A 22,832-nucleotide genomic window follows, 5' to 3' on the forward strand; every position below is an offset into this window, starting at 1 on the left:
GAGGTGGTGATTCGAACCAACAAACATACCTAGTGGTTTTTCATACAGATTAGTCTTATGTGTTGTGTCAAATGTAACTGCATCACCAAAATCCATGTAGTCCCCTTGCTGGCTTGCATGTGACCAAAATATGCTCAAAATCTTTCCTTCTTTATCCAATTGGAAGTCAGAGAAAAATTGTGGATTATCCTTTTTACAGGATGCAAAAAAATATAGTAGCTTAGCCACATCATTTGCATTTCTCTCTTGTTGCTTTGCCTTTTTCCTGAAATTATTGTCAATATTTAGCATTGGGTGAAACCAATATTTATGCAAATTTCAATTCTGAATTAGAATCTAAAAATATTATAAACTTACAGGTTATACATGTCCTGTGCTGTTACAGGCACACTCTTAGGACCACCGTGCATTTCTGAAACATAATCCATAATACAATGCTACGGGATTCGACTATCCTGCATTGAACTTATGAACTCCATGTATTCAGGACCATGCGTCTTGTTGCATTGTAATTGATTCTTTTCTGTATCATTCTTAAAAAATTCATGATTATGATCCAAGTGCAACAGATCAATACGCACTGATATAACTGTCTCTTTGGCATCATCATAAAAAAAATTTAAGTTTCATACCGGCCTTGCATTGTGTCCGCTTCGAGCTGGCATTACGTACCTTTGGGTTTGATATTCCCCTTACTGCACTCTTTCCTTCCATCGAGCAATTCAACCACTTACAATTTTTCCGTTCCCTATACCTTTTCAATGGGAAGCCAACTTCATATGCATACCTACTATAAAATTGATATGCTTCATCCATACCACTGAATGTCATACCAACTTTAGGTACCAACCTCAAATCAATTGTAACTTCCTGTGCAAATAAATAAAATCTATATGTATGCACATATATCCATAACATGTACGTTGTATGGTGTCCTACCTAATTTTCCATCGTATGCACAATATAACATTTCATACCATCTAGCTGCATAATATTACCCTCGATTTAATTTTTCCATCGTATACAATTTAATCTACACTACTAAAAAACCAAATCAGTTATATAGTACTTACATGTCTCTGCAGAATCACTGGTGTATTCTGTTCATGCTCACCAATAGTTCGCATAGTAGTAAGTTGTTGTCCTCCTTGATTTATGGTCATCCTCGACGCATCTGATGTGTTCTGATCATCAACCACCGGCGCCCTCATTGCTGCTGGTGGAGTAATCCCCCCTACGACAGTAGCTGTTTGCATATGTGCACTTGCATCCGAGGCAGACTGGTTCCCTCCTGGTTGATCTTCCTGCACCATTGGTACGATATCCAAGCATGGATTTGATCGATGAACTGACGTCGGCGTCGTGTACTCTCTGATTAGCTCTTTACCCCATGGCGCCGCCATCTTCCAGCTTCGGTTACTTCCTTCAGCCAGGCGCACCCTAACAAATGATTCTTGTTGTCTAACTTTTCTGGAAGCGTGGGATTCTTTCCTTTTTCCCATGCACATATCCATTATCGTGGACGCGATAATCACGGTGAGTTCGCGTTCATATCTGCTACATTATAGGATCGTGGGCGTAACAGCAATTTATGCAAGTTCGACGTAGGTCTTATGTTGTTGTAAATCACTGTTTAGATCCGCTTCCATAATACTCGGGTGACACGTCACCGGCCCACGTCCAGAATAATGGCCCACGTTCTGTTACGCATTTTTTGTCCAACATTTATACTTGCATAAATGCATTCCACCATTCGTGTTGTTTGGCTCGGCCCATTCGATGCGTCCGGCTTGGCTCGTTTACATACCCTGGCCGGGGCTCCCCCGCACCTATCGGAAGCCCAGGGCTCCCATTACCATCAGTCTATATATATACCTCCTATATAATTCACCAGTTAAAACATCACTAAATGCACACAATAAATTACCCACAATCAAATCCCACCATTAAAACCAACACTCCAGATCATTCTATTTACTTCCTCTCTCTTAACTAATCGCATCCAACGTTCAGTGTTTTTGGATCATACTTCACCCCTCACCCGCCTCTAGCCTCCCTAGCCCCCATCAATTCCCTAGCCCCTGCGATCACCCTCGCATGCCTCGCGTGGATGATCAATGTCGCCACTACCAAGCCCTATGTCCACCTCGCCAAGACAAACATCGACGCCAGCCCCACGTCACACGTCAAAAATAGCATGCACTTCAAAAATAACTTATACCAAAGATAAGTAAAGAAGTGCATAGAGTAAAGTAATCAAAGAGAGAGACAGAGGATAACACAGCAAGAGCACACAGGGATTTATCTCATGGTTTGACCAAGCCTAAAATGCTTGCCTAGTCCACGTAGGAGTTAACCAACCTAGCTTGGAGTCTATGTCAACTCCTTCCTCCGTTTACTCAGATTTGTCACTAGGTGGCATATCGAGGCTTATACTATGTTGAGGTCGTTTACAGTAGAGCCACGGTTGTTTACAATCTTATCGACGTCACTCCAGCAGAGTAACACCTTCACTTGCTCAAGATCTTGCTCACTCTAACTTGTAGCATCACTCCTCTACTCACTCTTGGCTTATAACTGCGCCAATATGCAAACTAGAGGGGAATACACAAGAAAGAGAGATAGAATTGATTTGCAATATGCCTACGAATTGTTGCTGCACTTGGGACCCTTGGTCACTTGAATATGGACACCTAGAGGGTTCTTTTATAGCCCCAAAAGAGCCCCTATCCATACGCCCCGAGTCCGGGATCTTTATTGGTTGTTTTCCATAGATGACTGGGCACCAGACTAGACCGCATGCAACATAATCTAGTCATTGTCAGCACCTACGCCCATTGGAGAGAACCGTTGGAGACTGGTTTGGTGCACACCGGACCATGAACAGTAATGGTCTAGTGTTTTTTATAAATAAAACATGAGACCTTATTGTTCGTCGTACGGGCAATCTGGTGCACACGGACCCGGTTCAGTGCAGTAGGCTGCCCGAGCCTTCGGCGCGCCTCCTTTACTCAGTCGGTCCAGTGCACACCGGACCACTATTGTTGAGGGTCTGATGCGCCTAGACAGGCTGCATTAAGTCCTTTTTTCTCCAATTCTTCTCAAATTAACTTCAACTCTTGGGAGGACTTTCTTATGACTTATACAAACACATTTAGAGTATAATCCAATTGACTAAGTTTTAGAAAGTTACATCTTTCCCATTCTTCTCTCAGCTTTTCTATTTCTCCTCAAACAGAGCACGGAATGGCACTTTCTCTACAAAGTGAGTTAGATAACAAACCAAAGTACCAAACATGTAGTAAAAGGTGTGTGCAACATAGTTGAACACTCAAACCTTGCATAATTAACCTTTTTCATCGTTTTACCCATTTTGGCATGTTTGATGTCGATGTTTGACTCCAAACTATCAAGTCGACTTGACTTGATCTAGATTGTCATCTATGAACTCCAACACCCTGCAATGGTCATATAGAACATATCCAAACACAGGAACAACCCAAACTAAAGGTCAAAGTGAACTTAGCTCTATTGGTTGCTTCAAGGTTCTAGCTTTGACACTACTCCTCCTTCTAGTGACCTTGTTCACTTCTTGAGCTTGATTTGGACCTTATGACTTACACCACATAACCATAAGTATTACCTCATTAGTTATAAGTCACATCCTTAAGTCATGATCCTCGATGCGCCATTGCTCTTCTCAACTCGATCAACCTTAACTTTGCAAGTCTTCTTCTTGAAAGTCGCCTAGAGGGGGGTGAATAGGCAGAATTTGAAAATTATAAACTTAAGCACACACTACAAGCCGGGGGTTAGCACACACAACAAATGTGAAGTCCTCGAGTTTGTATTTGTTGCTAGCCACCATGTACCACTCATGCATTCTAATCTCCGGAGTCGACAACTTAGAAAGTTGCACCGTCGTCAAGAACGGCCTCCCATTCACAAATTTTGGAGGAACATCCTCCTTCTTGTATACCGAGATATTGGTTTTAAGACGTAATGATTCTCGAGTATGAATCATTCCATCTTCTTCCCATACTTCGAAATTGTCTATTTGGGACTGTGTGCCTACTCCATGAGATGCTGATTCCGCTTTTGATTGATTTGTCATAACTCTCTGCAATTTATGCAGGTAGCGTGCCACTGATTCTAACGGTTTCTTGACATCGTCAGTGGCGATTCGCTTATGAATTTTCTTTGAAATAGTTGGCCCTTCAACATTGGTGCCAACCTTTGGTTCCTTTTTGATGTTGACGTCGACATTCTGAGGAACAATTTTGTCTACGTCCCCCTCGTCGAGTTCCTTCGCAAGAGGCGATATGATTGTTTCAACGATTTTTTTGGAGGTCGGTGTCATATTTTCCTGCACCATGGGGTGTGGAATGATCGAACTATCTTTTTGTTGCATTGGTGTTGAATTCGGCTCATCACCCAACTTGATGTCGCGTCGATGCCAAGGACCAACTCGTTCATTGCCTCCTGCAAAGTTATGATCCCCTCAACTGGAAAATCTATCTCCCAATCTTCACAACCACTGTCTGTGATTTCTAGAACTTGGACCACAGCATAGTGTGGCGGGACAGGATTATCCTTGTAGTTAACAAGTCCTGGTTTTACCAAACCAGTAGCAGCTTGCTTTGTTTTTGTCCCAGATCGATTGATTGGAATATGAAGAAAGCAAGACTTGTCCTCAACAATATCGTCTACAGGGTACTTGGTCAAGTCTTGCACAGATCCTACGCTGCTAGGGACTATAGGTGGACTCATGTGGCTTGGCTTGAGTTCAAATGATATGCATTCTGTTTTCTTCATTTTGTTCATCACGTCATTAATAGCCTTTTGTACCCTTTCATCAATAGTCTCTTCAAGGGTCCTTTTCGACTTCTCGTGTTTCCTATATGACGACGCATACTCTAGAAACGCCTCTCTCCAGGAAATCTTAGAAGAGATTCCCCGAGCCCGTCCAGTGTGTTCAGGATTGCCTAGTGCTGCAGTTAGTATGTCATTCTCCCTCTGAGGCTTAAATTCTCCTTTTTTCTCTTATCTGCATATTCTTGAATTTTTGTCGAAACTTCGCCTACCAATTCTGGATGCAAAAGTTTGCCGTCCTCACTCAAACCTGCCCGACCTAAGATCCAACGAATAGCTCGCTCATCGATATCTTTTAATATTGGGTCCAAAGTGCCGTTAGCTATAGCTTCCTCGATTATCCTGTTCCACTGCACAACTTTATGGTGATATCCGGTTGACCCTAGGCGATGGGGGTGTTTGTTCATCTTCGCTCTCTGAGAATTAGTTTCGCCCAGTTCTTTGGCCTTCAGTTCGGTCTTCTGACGAACAAATTCCTCCCACTGAGCTTGAGTGATTTTCCCCATTTTCTTGGGCGGAGGAACTTATTCTTCTTAACAAATTCCCTATTCATCTCGGCCTTCCACCCACGAAACATCTTGGCCATAGCAGAGAGCATCGACTTCCTTACTGCATCCTCTGTGCCTTTTGGGAACTTGAATGACTCAGACAACTTAGCCCATAGCTTATTGCGGGTGTCTTCATCTAAATCCTTCCATTTTTGAAGTGTGATTGGCACTATATCTCTAACAGTAGACCCGCAGGAATTTTGAAACTTTGTAACCACGTCAAGTGGTTCTTCAGGAAACCCCTCTGCATTTAGTTTTGTTACGTACATAACTGCACCTTCTTTCATCTGATTCGGACCTCGTCGCCCTCGTTTCCGCTTATGTGAAACAGATGATTCAGGCATCGGAGCATCCTCCGTGTTTCGTGTAGAACATGCATCCTCTTTCTTCTCTTCATTTGAAATCTATATAGTGAAACAATTAATGGCCTTTCATATATGAACATTATTTTAGAATATAGTCGGCATATTTCTATTTACCTCTTCATCGTTGGGAATATAGTCGGCATCAAGCTCATCTGATGTTTTTTCTTCCTTGGAGGTATAGGAGTACAAGGATTGTCGTCACTAGAACTATCCTCCCCGCTCCCTTCACCGGAGCTGCTCGTTGTCTGCCATTCAAGTTTGGTCGCGTCTTCATCAACTTTGTTAGACGCACCGGTGCAGACCACATCCATACTAGGCTGCTCGTTGTCTGCCATTCAAGCTGGTTCCATCGATAAAGGGATATACTGTTAGTCTGATATACTGGTTCCATCAATAAGGGAACTTGGAGAAAAGGTGATTCAAAAGAAATCGAGCCCAAACCCGCCTCCGGGGCAGGATCGGGCCGGGAAGCACGAAGCAGATAGAAGTGCACTTCCCAATGCAGTAGACAGAGAAGGCATGGCCGTGATGTTATAATGCTGAAGGACCCCAAGATGAGATTATGCCCTGTCGTCCACCACTGCCCGTTATTTGTGGGCTTCACCGAGGGCGGGAAACATTTGGTGACATCAAACGACCTTCGGGCTGGGGACGTCTGCGAGCTTGTTAAGGGGCCAGACGATGGTGAGCCGGTGTACTCTATCCGGATGTGTGGTCACAAAATTTAAAGCCGCCCCGGCTTCATCTGTGCGCTTCTCTTCTCTTATGTCGGCTACTGTTGGGACCGTGCTTCGTCGCCGAAGGTCCTGCAGGAAGAAACAGTTTCGGCTGAAGCTGTCTATACGTGATGCCGAAGGGTGCCGTTCATGAAGCTTCGGAATTACAAACCGACTTAAAAATAGAATGACCTTTTAGTCCATAAGTGATTGAGTCGTTGTTGTAAACTTTTATGAGGGGTATGATTGTAATTACTCACAGGCTGTGTCCTGTGCCTATAAATAGTGAACAGTATTCCTTTACTGTTCACGCATTCCTGTAATTGCAATCGCATCACTCGGGAATTATTCCTTGTCAAGGCAGAGGTATAAATGTATCTAATATTGTATTTGAATACATCAAGTTTATATAATATGTAAATGATGTTGTTTACTTATAATTTACTTGTCTTTAATGCTTTATATCTCACATTATTTTATATAATCTTTGAGAGTTTAATTATGAAGATTCAACCTTCGTAATTGTATCGTTTTAACCTTCGTCCGAAGTTCATTAAATCCTTGAGGAAGTAATGCTTCAGCGGACGAAGGGCATTAACATTTAACATTTTATGTTGCCTTGTTCTTAATTCATAGCATTTGAGAACAAGTCCCCAACATTGGCGCCCACCTCCGGTGAACTCACTACCACTTTTCTGAGCTGATGGCTTCGTTCAATATTCAAGCTGGAGCTGCTTCGGTTCCGAAGCTGGTACTCCCGATAACAGGCGGTTCATGTTCAGAACCAGCCAACAAGAAGCAGAAGAAGGAAGCACAGAGAAGGGTACAGCATGTCGGGGTGCAAGGACCCTTCATCAAGTCAAGATGGTCTCACATTCCTATTACCTTCTCCCAAGAGGATCTTCAACTCAAGGATTACCCACACAATGATGCTATGGTTATCTCTTGTGTTATCAAAGGATTTCTGGTCCACAATGTTTTGGTTGATACAGGCAGTGCAACTGATATCATATTTGCTAAGGCCTTCAGACAGATGCAAGAGCCCGAAGATAAAATTCTTGATGCCACACATCCCCTCTGTGGCTTCGGAGGAAGGCAGATTGTAGCACTCGGCAAAATCTCAATGTCAGTGGCCTTCGGATTCATCAACAACACAAGGACTGAACAAATTATGTTTGATATCGTTGACATGAGTACCCTTACAATGCAATCATTGGTCGTGGTACTCTTAATGCCTTCGAAGCAATTCTGCATCCAGCTTATCTTTGCATGAAGATACCTTCGGACCAAGGGCCCATTGCTATTCATGGAAGTCAAGAAGCTGCCAGAAGGGCCAAAGGAAATTGGACAGACTCAAAAGCAATCCATAATATAGATGGAACTGAAGCTTGTGAGCAATACAAGTTCAGAAGGGAAAAAGCTGCTTCGGCTGACCAGCCGAAACCCATGCTCTTATGTGAGGATATAGCAGAGCAGAAGGTGCTATTGGGATCACAATTGTCCGAAGAGCAGGAGAAAACCTTGATAAGGTTTTTGTTTAACAATAAAGATGTTTTGCTTGGTCAGCTAATGATCTTTGCGGAGTTAACAGGGATGTTATTGAGCACTCGCTCAATGTTGATCCATCCTTCAGACCCAGGAAACAGAGGCTTCGGAAGATATTTGATGACAAGGCCGAAGGTGCTCGGAGTGAAGTGAAAAGACTCCTCAGTGCCGGAGTTATTAGAGAGGTAAAATACCCAGAATGGTTGGCTAACACTGTTATGGTGAAGAAGGCCAATGGTAAATGGAGAATGTGTATCGATTTCACTGACCTTAATAAAGCCTGTCCGAAGGACGAGTTTCCATTCCAAGGATAGATTCCTTAGTTGATGCAGCAGCTTCATCAGAGCTCATGAGTTTGCTGGATTGCTATTCAGGCTATCATCAAATATGGATGAAGAAGGAAGATGAACCAAAAACCAGCTTCATAACCCCTAGTGGGACATATTGCTACCTTCGGATGCCTGAGGGGCTTAAAAATGCTGGAGGAAGTTTCAGCAGGATGACAGCGAAGGTCCTTCACTCTCAGATAGGAAGGAATGTGCTAACTTATGTTGATGATATCATTGTAAAAAGCACGAAGCAAGATAATCACATTGCTGATTTGCAGGAGACCTTCGCTAATTTTAGACAGGCTGGTCTAAAGTTGAATCCAGAAAAATGTGTCTTCGGAGTAAAGAAGGGGAAATTTCTCGGTTGCCTAGTCTCAACAAAGGGCATCGAGGCTAATCCAAGCAAAATCGAAGCAATACTTCGAATGGAACCACCAAGTACAAAAAAGGGGGCTCAAAGATTGACAGGAAGGCTGGCGTCTCTCAACAGATTCATATCTAGATCAGCAGAGAGAAACTTACCATTCTTCGAAGTGCTGAAGACAGCTGAAGTCTTTCAATGGGGACCAATCCAGCAGAAGGCCTTCGAAGAACTGAAGCAGTATTTGATAGATCTAACAACATTAACTCCACCTACGCCAGGGGCTCCTTTGTTATTATATGTGGCAGCTTCGCACTCAGCGGTAAGTGCAGCACTTGTTCAGGAGAAGCTTGAAGGCCAAGTTAAGAGGCAGGCCCTAATATATTTTGTATCTGAGGTTCTTAGCTTGTCAAAGAAAAAATATACAGAGTTGGAGAAGGTACTGTATGCTGTCTTGATGGCCTCCAGGAAGCTTCGACATTATTTTCAAGCTTACAACATAATTGTTCCTTCTTCACAACCTCTGAAGGATATTATGAGGAACTGAGAAGCTACTGGAAGGATTGGAAAATGGGCTGCAGAGCTCAATGAATTTTGTATTGATTATGTTCATAGATCTTCGATTCAGTCCCAGGCGTTAGCAGACTTCATTGCTGACTGGACGCCAGGGGCTCAGGAGGAAGAAACAAATAAAGACGCCGAAGCATGGACAGTGTTTTGCGATGGGTCTTGGGGAACCTTCGGAGCAGGAGCGGCTGCTGTGTTGGTTTCACCTTCCAAAGTTAAAACTTGTTATGCGGCAAGACTTGATTTTAGTTGCACAAATAACATCGCCGAGTATGAAGCTCTGCTTTTGGGTCTTCGGAAACTAAAGGCAATGGGAATCAGAAGGGCCATTCTTAAAACTGATTCTCAAGTTATTTCTGGTCATATTGACAAAAGTTACAAAGCAAGAGACCCGAAACTTGAAAGGTATCTAGATACAGTCCGAAGGATTGAGGCTTCCTTCGAAGGTTTCTCTGTCAAAAATATTCCTCGTGGAGAAAATGAATACGCTGATCTATTGGCTAAGTCAGCAGCCCAGGGGCTGCCTATACCTTCGGAAGTATTTTTTGAAACAATAAAAGCACCTTCGGTCGAGCTTCTTGAAAGAGCAATCCTCAACATATCCCCTGTTTATAGTGAAGATTGGAGAACTGAAATCATCTCTTTCCTTCAGGGTAATTTTCTTTCAGACGACGAAGCTTATAACAGGAGAATAGAAGCAAGAGCTCGACCATATGTCATAATAGAAGGGGAATTATACAAGCGCGGGGTCTGTTCCCCATTGCTCAAGTGCTTATCCAGATCCGAAGGTATAGAATTAATGAAGGACATACATGCAGGTCTGTGTGGATCTCACATTGGATCTAGGCCCTTGCTTGGGAAAGTTTTTCGCCAAGGATTTTATTGGCCAAAGGCAGCTTCGGATGCAGTGGATTTAGTTCAAAAGTGCGAAGATTGTCAGAAATGTGCAAGAGATCAAAAACAACCTTCGTCTTTAACTAAATTAATACAGCCCACCTGGCCATTGCAAAGGTGGGGTCTGGATTTGCTAGGTCCATTACCACCAGCACAGGGGAACTTAAGATATGTGGTGGTGGCAGTGGAATATTTTTCCAAATGGATTGAGGCGAAGCCCTTAGCCACAATAACTTCGTTTACTATTCAAAAGTTTTTCTGGCAAAACATTGTTTGTCGCTTCGGAGTGCCGAAGGCTATCACTGTGGATAACGGGACACAGTTTGATTCTGAAGCCTTCAGAGAATTTTGCAATCAAATCGGCACGAAGATCCATTTTGCATCAGTCCGACACCCAGAATCTAATGGACTTGTTGAAAGAGCCAATGGAATCATAATGACAGGAATAATGAAGTCAAACTTCAATCAGCTGAGGGGAAAGTGGCCAGACGAGTTAATCAAAGTGGTGTGGAGTCATAACACAACCATCTCAAGATCAACAGGCTTTACACCCTTTAAACTATTGTTTGGTGACGAAGCAATAACCCTAGAAGAGGCTAAAACAGGATCAATAAGGACAGTAGCTTCGACAGAGGGCGAAAACGAAGCTGATTGCTCTGTGGAAAAAGATGCTATTGAAGGGATTAGACTTCAAGCTGTGGAAAACATCAATAAATATCAAGCTGAAACAATAAAATGGCGTGATAGAAAGGTCAAGCTGAAGAATATTGAACCAGGACACTTGGTACTTCGAAGAGTAGCTAACCCTGAAACAGTAGGCGAATTACAGCTGAAGTGGGAAGGCCCCTTTTTGGTAGTATCTTCGTCAAGACCTGGTTCCTACAGATTGAAGGATATGGACGGCAATGACATTCCTAGATCGTGGAATGCGGATGAGCTTCGGCGATATTATGTTTAGTTTGATGTAATTTTTTATATTCTTTTTTGTGGCACCCTTTTCCTTTCCAAAGGGGGAGAAAGGTTTTTAATGGGGCCACAACATGTAATTTTTCTTTTCCTTATTTCAATTCTATAAGAGCGATATCCCCCAAAAATGTAAATGTAAAAGTTGAGAACGCACCTTCGAGTGCAAAGAAAAAAGAAAAGAAAACAGGGAGAAGCTCAAAAATCGTTCCTAAGGGAATGCAGAGCTTACAGCGAAAAATAAACGTTGATTCCGCTGAAAGTAAAAGGCGAAGAAGCTCCTAAGGGAGGCTTACAGCGAAAAATAAACGCTGATTCCGCTGAAAGTAAAAGGCGAAGAAGCTCCTAAGGGAGGCTTACAACGAAAAGTCAACGCTGATACACCGAAAAGTAAACGGTGAAGCCGAAAAGTAAACGGCAAAAAGATTTTTACCATTCTTGAGGAGATGAAGGGCCGTACTTATGGTTTTTGAACATTTGTCTTAATATTCATTTGTATATTACATGTCATCATGTCATTTGCATTCATAAACATCCATTTAGACATATATAGAATCATCATCATGCTACACAAAAAAGACAGGTGCTTCAGAGAATAAGGAAAAGATTCGAAGGAAAAATTTTCTATGCTTCGTTGTGTACGAAAAGAAGGGAAGGTGTTTTTCGCCTTCGGCTCAAAAGAGAAGTTTCGTCCACAGCAAAGCAGACTGGATGCGGATAAGGGAGACAGAATATATTACAAGGTATGTACAAATTTACATAAGTTATTCCATATCTATATTACAAGAGTTTCTCCAAGAATTTTTGCAGGAAAGCATATTATAAGCAATTTTGAGCTTCAGCTAAGGCTTTGTCTTCAGTTTTACCAAACTTCAGCATTGTCAATCTTCAGCTTCGTCATCCTGTATATACCAAACAACACAGTAAGAAAGGTAAAAATTTCAAAGGAGAAGGTAAAAGTAACAAACATAAGTTTCTTACTGGCTTAAGATGGCTTCGAGCTTCGTCGCCCGCCATTTTCCGCCCGCCACTTACCCAGATCTGGGTCATGAATCTATTTCCGATGCTTCTGGCTAAGCTAGGGATATCTATCAAATCTGAAGCTGACAAGCTGAAGTTTGGTCTGTTCACAATGTTTCCATGCGTGCAGCCAACCTTCAAAAAAGCAGCAGCTGTGCCCCGAGAAGATACCAGAGCGCAGAAGTCGGCGTGCCCTCCAATAACTTCGTCAAGGGCGTCAACTTCGCCTTCAATATATTCTAATGTTCTTGGCAGATTCTCAGCTGAAGGTGTAAATTTCGAAGAGCTAGCTCCGACAGAGTGAAACACATCCTTCAGCCGCTGCACACATCGGTTGCCGAAGCTTAAGCATTTCTCCTGAAGTTCTCTAAAGGATTTCTGCAAATTTGAGTATTTATCCACTTCAGCTTTCAGGCTTGCTTCAAAATATTTCTTTTCTTGCTCGAATTTTTCTGATTGTCGGAGCAATTCATTCTTTAATTTGTCATTTTCAGTTTGGACTTCAGCCAAAGAGCCCTCCATGGTCTGAATAATAAAATCCTTCTTTTCTAATGCACCTTCGTGCTCTTTGACCATGATCTCAAGGTCTTGGATTGCAAAGTCTTTCTTTTTCAGATTGGCTTCATGATTTTCAATTTTTTTAGCCAAATCTTGAATGACAGCTTTGTTTTTCTCTTCCTCCAGATCTTGTTGCATTTTCAGAACCTTGCTTAATAATATGCTCTGTCGAAATGATCTTCATTAGAGCACGACCTAAAAGATAACAGTAATAGTAATAAAATAACAAAAATATTCGTTACCTTGAAGTTAGCATAAAGCAAGCTTCCGGCGATGTGGTGTCGTTGATAACGTCACAAATCCGCTTCCAGCTTCGGCAAGCCAATGCTTTTGGAAAGGGTTCTAACAATTTTAGCCTCGGTGCGGTTCCGAAGGCATCTTAGTTTCCCTTCGTTCACCCCACCAAATAGCATAGCGCCTGATTTATATCCGCAAGATATGGCATATCTTTTCAACTCCTCTTTCTCAGCGTCTGTTAACTCTTGTCCAAGTAGATCTTGAAAGTTAAAATCTTCTCCTTCAGAAATTTCATCAATTTGCTCTTTTCCCTTCTCAGTTGCCGTGCTCACCGCAGCTGCAGTAGTTTCTTCTTCAGCCATTTTCAGTAGTATACTGTCAATAACCTCAAGTGTAGTTTCTAGGTTCGACTCTTTGGTGGTCCCGGCTTCGGCCCCGGTAGCTTTGGCTTCACCGGTCTCAGCTTCAGTGGTTTCCGCTCCAGTAGCTTTGGCTGCGGCGTCTTCGGCTTCGGCAGTTTCGGCAGAGACAATTTTTGACACCGTCGCCGGTGGCGGTGTCTGATGGATCACATCTGTCACTTGAATAATTCTCCGTTTTTTCGGCTTCACAGGACTTTTTGCTGCCGAAGCTGCCTTGTCCCTCTGAAAAAACTTCGTCAGTTCCAGTGCCAGTGGACTTAGCCTGATAGGCAAGGGTTCAGTCATTACCTTCATAATCTCTTCTACTTCAACAACAGCAGGAGAAGCAGGAATATCTTCTTCTCGGACCGGCGTTTCCGGCTCTGGGGATGCACTTTTTCTCTTTCTTGTAGCGGCCACCTTCGGCTCAGGATTTAACTCTTCGGCGCTAAGATTTTCAGAATCTTTCTTTTTCTTTTTGGCTACCTTGACGACTTCTTCGTCAGTAGCGCTGGCAATCCTTTTTCGCTTCGGGCCTCCAGCATCTCCGCCCAGTTGGCCGTAGTCAGCATATTCAAATCCTATGGCATCAAGCACCCTGTTCAGCCTTCGTTTCGGCCGAGTGCCGAAGGCCGCTGTCATCAGTTGGTCCTCTTTTTTAGAATAATTCCCAAGAATTTCATTACTCATTATTTCAATGGTATCAAGCCATTCTTGGCAGGGTACTTTAAAATATTTCTTGAACTTATAATAATAGGGCAGTCGGACGAGTTCCCCTTCTTTCTTTTCCCCTTTAAGCTTCGGCATTGTCCACTCTTTCATCATTGGAAAAACTCTGAAGGCCAGGAATTCTTGCACTAAATCTCTAGTGCCAATATGTTCTGCTATAATTTTGAATTCGCCCAGTGCAGCCCAAGTTGGACCTTCTACTGCCATTTTGCATCGGGGTCTTGTTTCTCCGAAGATTAATTCAAGAGGGCTCTGAACCAGTTTCTCTTTGTCTTCATCAACTTTGACATAAAACCATTCTGACTTCCAGCATGCCGGCCATTTGCTTCGGTAGCTGATCACAGGAAACTTCGTGGTTTTCCGATAAGCAAAATTATAGCAACCAAAATTTTCATGCAATCCATCTTTTCTGGCCTTAGTTTGGTAATGCAGCTCATGAGCTCGACAGAAGCTATCGGCAAACGGCTCCACCACCTGGCTTCGGAGAGCCCAGATATAGACGCTGAGCCTGACAATTGCGTTGGGAGTCAGTTGGTGAAAGTAGATACCAAATCTTTGCAGCACATCAGATATCATCCTATTTAAGGGGAATCTTAATCCAGCTTTTAGAAAGCTCTTGAAAATAACTATTTCATCTTTTTCTGGCTTCGGGGTAGTTTCTTCCCCCCCGAAGCGAAGTAGCTTCTTCTCATTCTCACTGAAATAACCCGACTTCACCATCTTGGAGAAATCAGCCTTGGAGACAGTCGACTTCCCAAAGTCCAAGTGGCTGGGCTTGCTTGGCACGGCAATATGGTAATCATCATCGGAATCAGCTTCCTCAATATTTCCTTCTTCCGCTTCGGCAACAACTTCTGTCTCGGCAGCAGTTTGCTCTGTCTCGGCAGTACGGATTCCTTCCGAGGTCACCAGTCCGGATCGTTGCATCGCTTCAGAGATAGGAACAGTCTCCGCTCCTTCGGCTTCGCCTCCCTCACGCTCAAATCTAGCGGTAGAGCGCACTCTGGCCATTTAAATCTAAATTTCTTGGGAACTGAAAAACTTTTTCTTTCGAAGCTTTTTCTTCTGACGAAGTAGGCTTTAAACTGGAGCTTCGTCTGATTGCGAGAGTCAAGCTTCGGCTATGGTTAAAAATTTTGGCAGCAAAACAATGCAATAGCAATGAATGCTGTGGTAACTTCACACCTACCCGTCTGTTTATATAGTGCTGCAGGTAAGAAGGTGAATCGTCAGAATTTTTACACCAGGCAAACAACTGCTTGCACCCGCTGCGCGGTGGACCGCAGCGACCAAACAGTAACCCTGCAGGGTGGGACCACCACGTGCTCGGAAACTGAATCGTTTCTCGATAACGAGCTCAGGGAAGGTGTTTTTCGGACCTTCGGCTTCCTGAAGCCTAAGAGACTTTTTTCACGGATCAAGCTCGTTACGAAAAACGATCTAGTACCGCGAAGGGGCTACTATTGGGACCGTGCTTCGTCGCTGAAGGTCCTGCAGGAAGAAACAGTTTCGGCTGAAGCTGTCTATACGTGATGCCGAAGGGTGCCGTTCATGAAGCTTCAGAATTACAAACCGACTTAAAAATAGAATGACCTTTTAGTCCATAAGTGTTTGAGTCGTTGTTGTAAACTTTTATGAGGGGTATGATTGTAATTGCTCACAGGCTGTGTCCTGTGCCTATAAATAGTGAACAATATTCCTTTACTGTTCACGCATTCCTGTAATTGCAATCGCATCACTCGGGAATTATTCCTTGTCAAGGCAGAGGTATAAATGTATCTAATATTGTATTTGAATACATCAAGTTTATATAATATGTAAATGATGTTGTTTACTTATAATTTACTTGTCTTTAATGCTTTATATCTCACATTATTTTATATAATCTTTGAGAGTTTAATTATGAAGATTCAACCTTCGTAATTGTATCGTTTTAACCTTCGTCCGAAGTTCATTAAATCCTTGAGGAAGTAATGCTTCAGCGGACGAAGGGCATTAACATTTAACATTTTATGTTGCCTTGTTCTTAATTCATAGCATTTGAGAACAAGTCCCCAACAGCTACTAAGATCACTTAGCACCCCACCTAAGAGAAGAGAAGCACACACATGCAGCCGGGGCGGCTTTAAATTTTGTGACCACACATCCGGACATAGTACACCGGCTCACCATCGTCTGGCCCCTTAACAAGATCGCAGATGTCTTCAGCCCGAAGGTCGTTTGCTATCACCAAATGTTTCCAGCCATCGGTGAAGCCCACAAATAACGGGAAGTGGTAGACTACAGGGCTTAATCTCTTCTTGGGGTCCTTCAGCATTATAACATCACAGCCATGCCTTCTCTGTCTAACTGCATTGGAAAGTGCACTTCTATCTGCGAGCTTGCTTCCCGACCCGATTCAGGCATTCCACCGATGCCATTCCCCATATAAGTCCCAAACAGAGAATAGGGATGAGGTAGTCAAGATTGTAGGCACTAGTGCTCAACTACTAGCATCTATAGATATGGACACAAGTCCAAATTTGGTGCTACTCGGCACCATCGATATCACTAGAAAAAAAATCATCAAAGAGATCCACTTCCCAATAGTACTCGAAGATAGTTCATTGACTTGCCACTCTCTAAGAGGTTCATACAAAATACATTATCTCTAAGAGTGAAACCTACGATACTCATATCGTGTTGTTTAGGACTAAACATCAACAACCCCTTGACTGGTCGCTATCATACTCAATTCCAAAATATTTTTCCAATATGTCGGCTTGAGTAAGGAGATCTGGGCTTGGGAGTTCCTCCAAATCATCTGCAGCTTCATCATCTTCAGCATATTGCAGGGCTTCATCTTGAATAATTTTAGCCCTCTTGGAGTTAGCATACTTTTTGATGGACAAAGCACACTTCTCAAGCATGTCGCATACATCTCCAATTTGAAACAAAGTGGTCTTAAGTGTGTACACTGATTCCGGTTCACTAGTATCCACAACCCCATCAGTCACTAGACTGCGAATGATGTCAACATGTGTCTCGATGACTCGAACTGAGGTCTCAACCATGTCAAGTGGCTCTTTTTCCATCTCTGAAACTGAAAATGACCAAGTCTCACAATCAAAAGAACAAAGGCAACAAAGGCAGGGATCAAAGGGAAAACAAGGATGTGGCTTATAGGGCAAAAAGAAGGGTCCAAATAACATTGTCATGGCTATGAACAAGTCAAAGATGGGAGATAAGAACAAGCCTTATAACATAGGGTTGGGAAGCAAAGATAGGTATTCAAAAAACTTAGAAGGGAGATAAGAACAAGCCTTATAACATAGGGAGATAATAACATTGTCACGGCTATGTACTTCCATGATGTATGTGGCCATAAGCACATTTGGCCTAATGATTATCAAACAAAGATAGGTAGTCAAAAACACTAAAATAGACTTCATATAAGAAGTAATTGACAACCAAACAATAAGCAATAAGCATATTGACAATATATGTAAGTGAAAATATGCACTTATGAATATGCAAACAATAAGCAATAAGCAATAACCAAACAATAAGCAATAAGCATATTGACAAACATTTAATCTAAGCACTGATAATCAGGGATAGCCATCGATTGGGCAGAATGCATATACACAATTTGTCAATATGCACTTATGAAATATACACAATGAAATACTCCAAGTACTTGAACTGAAATATACACAATGAAATACACAATTCTGCTTGGCATATACACAATTTGTAGAACATTGCTTGCTTGTAGAATATACACAATGAAATACACAATAAGAATGCATATACACAATTTGTAGAACATTGCTTGCTTGTAGCCAATGGAACCTGAACTGAATTAAGAGCTCGGGGAAGAAGAAATGGAACCTGAACTTCGACCTTATCGAGAGGAAGAAGACAGAGCTCGTGGACGGCGGCGCTTCGGGCTCGGGGACCGTGACGGCGGCGCTTGGGCTCGGGGACTCGGCGCTCGGGCTCGAGGACGGCGGGCGCTCGGGCTCGGTGAAGGGGACGGCGGCGCTCGGGCTCGGTCTCGGGGACGGCGTTGCTCGGGCGCTCGGGGACGGCGGCGCTCGGGCTCGGGGACGAGGACGGCGGGGCTTGAGCTCGGTGAAGGGGACGGCGGCGCTCGGGCTCGGGGACAGGGACGACGGCGCTCGGGCTCGGGGACGGGGACGACGGCGCTCGAGCTCGGGGACGGGGACGGTGGCGCTCGGGTTCGTGCTCGGGGACGGGGACACGACGGCAGCCTGGCGGCGCACTGTGTCAGCTCGGGCGGGAAGAGTTAGGGTTCCTGCCGACCAACGAGCCTTTTATATTGTAAAGAATCCCAGGCGGATATTTAGCAAAACCGCCTGTGATAGACAACATCACAGGCGGTTGTTAATTCCGACCGCCTGTGATAAATTAACTTCACAGGCGGTCGACGTAAAAAACCGCCTGTGATGTTATCTATCACAAGCGGTTTTGCTAAATATCCGCCTATGATGTGTGTACACTATAAAAGGGCTAGCCCCCGACGGGTTCCAGAACCCTAACTCGCAGAACCCTAATTCACAGCACTGTAGCGGCGGCGGGTTTTTTTTTTGAGATCTATAGGGAGAAGGTTTTGTTTTTGAGTTTATTGATTGATTTCAATAGTTTATGCATATATATGATCTCCATTTGTTTTCTTTCTCATTTTGATGCGATTTTTTGCCTCAATTTTGTAATATAGAACGGATTTGAAGAAAAGCTTTGGAATTCAAGATTTGGACTTATAATAGTTGATCTAGTTTAAAGATTCTTTAAAAACACAATTGTCTCACCTCAAGGTATCTATTGTTGCAATGTTTGTTTTATTTTCATACATATCAATTCGTTTCATGTTTTATGGATGAATTCGATTAATTAATGATTTTACTAGGATAATACCCGTGCGTTGCAATGGTATCTAAAAAGAAAATACCACCATCTAACAATATTAACTTCTTCATGGTCCGATATCAGGAGAAATTGTAGATCAAATGTCATTGCAACAAATAACTTGTTTTTTATTCAATTGACAATAGAACAACGTTAAGTAGAAGGCTGCAATGCAAGGGAGACAAAACCACACCATCATCAAACATGTCAGCATTATACCATGGATAGACATGTATAGCTCTAAAGAACACACGCCGTGCTACAAAAGAGTTGTAGGGTTATTTCTGCCTCAGGCTAGATAACAGTGCCACAACAGAACGGACTTCTGCAACTTATCATCAGCTAGAGCTCTCTCAAATAGGCTATGTATTCTATTATCAGATCCGGCTTTACCCCATTCAAAGGACAAAGCAAAGAGCAAGGTAATTACATGTGGACTGTGGTACAAGTGAAATGAACCCAGTCATGAATGTGGATTAGCCACAATGTACACAAAATTTCAGAGTACAATAGAAATGGCTCATTACATTTTTAAAATACACTGACAATGCACATAATGAATGATAAGCTGCACAATGAGTGTTGAAACCCATAACGTTTTAGAATACAGAGAGAACTCACTACAAGGCTTCGCCAGACATTCATATGTGAACTTCTTTTACAATTGTGTCTTCACCAACAGAAGATGTTGGAAGCAAGTGTTTTTGTTCCATGTCATCTCCGTCAAAGTTACTGTTGCTGGTGGTGTTGGAACCATCTAAATTCAGACAGCAATACGACATGGGACTGGATAACAATAGTGCACACCAGATTGGACTACAGTGTAATATACAGATGTGAAAAATGAAAGGAAGAAGATCAAAGTATCCGGTATTGTCATTATAAATAGCATGAGAAACCACCAGTTATGACAGGAAATAGAGAACGATAGAACCTACCTGAGAAACGATAGTCTGCAAGATGCTTTGTCTCAGTTGACTCAAGCCGCATGCTCTCTGGTAGAAGACAATTGCAAAAGGCACCTGAAAATAGTTCGGATTATCCTACATTGTATGCTATGTCAATTTTCATCCCAATATGTGTGTTCTTTTGCAACAAAAAAGTACATGTTTTGATACGACGTTACAAACCAACCTAATAGATCCATGTATTTCATTTGTTAGTGGCTCAGTTACATAAAAAATGCAATTCAAAACATGGGAGATATTGACATCAAATATTAAGGCTTATGCTTCTGATGTTTTTCATTTTTATAATGGGGCCATCCATACATGCTCCCATGAGGAAAACCTCTAGTATTTCTATTTTCCTATTCAGCTAACATACATATTTAAATCTCTCGTACTAATTACAAAAAAGTATAGGTGGAAATAAATAGGAACTTAGAAAACATAGCAGCTAGGGTCTACAATTTGAAACTTCTCCACATCTGGAATAATGTCTGTCTTAAGATGGCTCTACAATGGCAGATTCAACACAACCCTTTCTAGATAACTTCTCCTGTTAGGATTTTATGTCAACCACATTAATAAAAATATAAGTGCACATCAAATATATATAAGCAGAAACCCTTACTAATATTTCAAGAAACTCGTCAAGATTAGTTGCAATTGTTTCCCAGTAAATATTGGTAATTGGTCTTGTCAAACGGCCACCCTTCCCCTTCCAATTCTACTGTTATATCTTCTATGTATAATCTATGGCCGGTAGTTGAGTCACTGTCATACCTAACAAGCAGGAGGATTATTTCATATGACAAGGTCAAGGAAAAAAGGCCTATTAATTAAGATTTAAAATATAAATCTTTATTCATATAAGGATTTCAAATAAACTATGTACTTGTTGGTTATCTTATTCCCGTTCTATGATATTGTTTACATGCTCACGTCTTTTGGTGAAATGGAACGTGATTGTTTAATTGCATATGGTGTTAGAATGCAGAACATGTGGCTTGTTAGGCTACTCAACCATAAACTGTTCAATGTGCAAAAAATGGGGAAAATATGACCTAGATGGGGCTGACATATGCTTGTAAGCTTTTGTTCCAGGTACTGCAAAAGAGCGAAATGTTGAACTACCATTTTTTAAAAACAATATACATGAAGAAGCGAAGCTCAGGTTTACCAAGAGAAACCGCTTCCAATTATTAAATATACAATTTGGATTTAGGATTTTGGATTCCTATAAAAATTTCAAATACCATTTCACAACTAACATGCACCACATAAAACCAATTTGTTCTCATTGCCCCCACAACCCCGCCATAATAATGCGACCACAACCCCTGCCATAATAATGCGACCAACCTATCAGCAAACAACATGAATTACTGTTTGTTTAAAAAACGAAAGGAATGGTTTAATAAAGGAATCAGTAAACTTCTTGTTAGTGATTTACTCTCTTTTGGAATGACATTGACATTTCAACCAAGATTTGAGTTTCTCAAGCAAAATATAAGGAGTTGGTAACTTACAATTGTTGGCCCAACCGAGTAGTCAAATTCTGCAGACAGAGATAGGTGCATGGTTGAAGCTGAAGCCAGGAGCTGGTAGCTTATAAATGCTTGTTTGAGCGAAAAAAATAAGTGTAGTTTCTGCACTTAACTAAAAACCTTGAATAAACCATCAGGTAGCCAACAAGCAAAACCCAAGTGATGGAAGCTGGTATATCAGATAACATTTGGCTCCATGTATCTAGCAATTAACCATATGTAGTCAGCAAGCAAACTCAATCAATATAAGATGGTATATTAAGCAACGTCTAACATGTATCTATCAACTAAAGGATACACAATAGAGGCAGTGACCATCAGTAGGCACAGAAAGATCCCTAGGCCAAGAAATGTGTGGACACACCTCCATGATCAGTATTTTTTCTCAGCAAAACAACCAGCCCCCACGGAGATGCCTCTCTTTTGGGCGTAAAGCAATTTGAAAATTTTGCTATCACTAAACTATAATATATTAATCCTAATAAATGAGATGGTTGTCCTTTACATAAACTTTCAGATAACCAAAACATCAGTGTATAGGAACCCGCAGACACACGTGAGAGATTCACTCAAGAGCCCGACAAGACACTTACCAAGATAGAGCTCCCGATTGGGCGTGGTCGGCGGTTCCTGGTCGTGCTCTAAAATAAAAGATCTAGAGAGTATGGTTAACTCAACAATACTACTATAGCATAGTACTACAGTGAAGGCGGTGAACAAAAAAGTCCACAGATACCTCTGGGCTCGGGAACTGAATCCCGGTTAACTAATTTGTGTTATAGCCATAATAAATGCAGACTACAGAGCATTGAGGGTTGTTTAGGTTCAAAATTTTTGGGAAGTTTGCTTGAGTTTTTTCCTCTAAAAGGACTACCATAATCTGGACTATAGGTGATTAACACTGGCATAGCTACACATCTTGATTAATCAAGGGCAAAATCAGAAAATGATGCACCCAAAAAGAATACATGATGCAGCGGTGCATGCCTGATTACCTGAAACAAATGCTAAGAACAAAAAAAATGTAAGCGGTGAAAATCAAGAAACAAAGGACTGCACAAGCACTGCTTGAGGCTCACCAAATTGCACGCAGAAAGCCAAAAACACCATGTTAAAGCTGTAAAGCCATACTTTCAAAATGAGCCATCAAATTCTTTTTTTTGGAATGCTGACGAAATAAATGATAACAAAAGGGAATGGGATATCATTCTACAATTTTTTGTAAAGTAAATAGCCATCAAGGTTTATACATCCTCACTATATTGTCCAGTAACAGAGTAACCGCTACCCAAAACTGGCATATCTTTGTGTTGGCGCATGATCCT

Source organism: Zea mays, chromosome 8 (genome assembly GCF_902167145.1).
Source record: "Zea mays cultivar B73 chromosome 8, Zm-B73-REFERENCE-NAM-5.0, whole genome shotgun sequence".
Taxonomy (NCBI): domain Eukaryota; kingdom Viridiplantae; phylum Streptophyta; class Magnoliopsida; order Poales; family Poaceae; genus Zea; species Zea mays.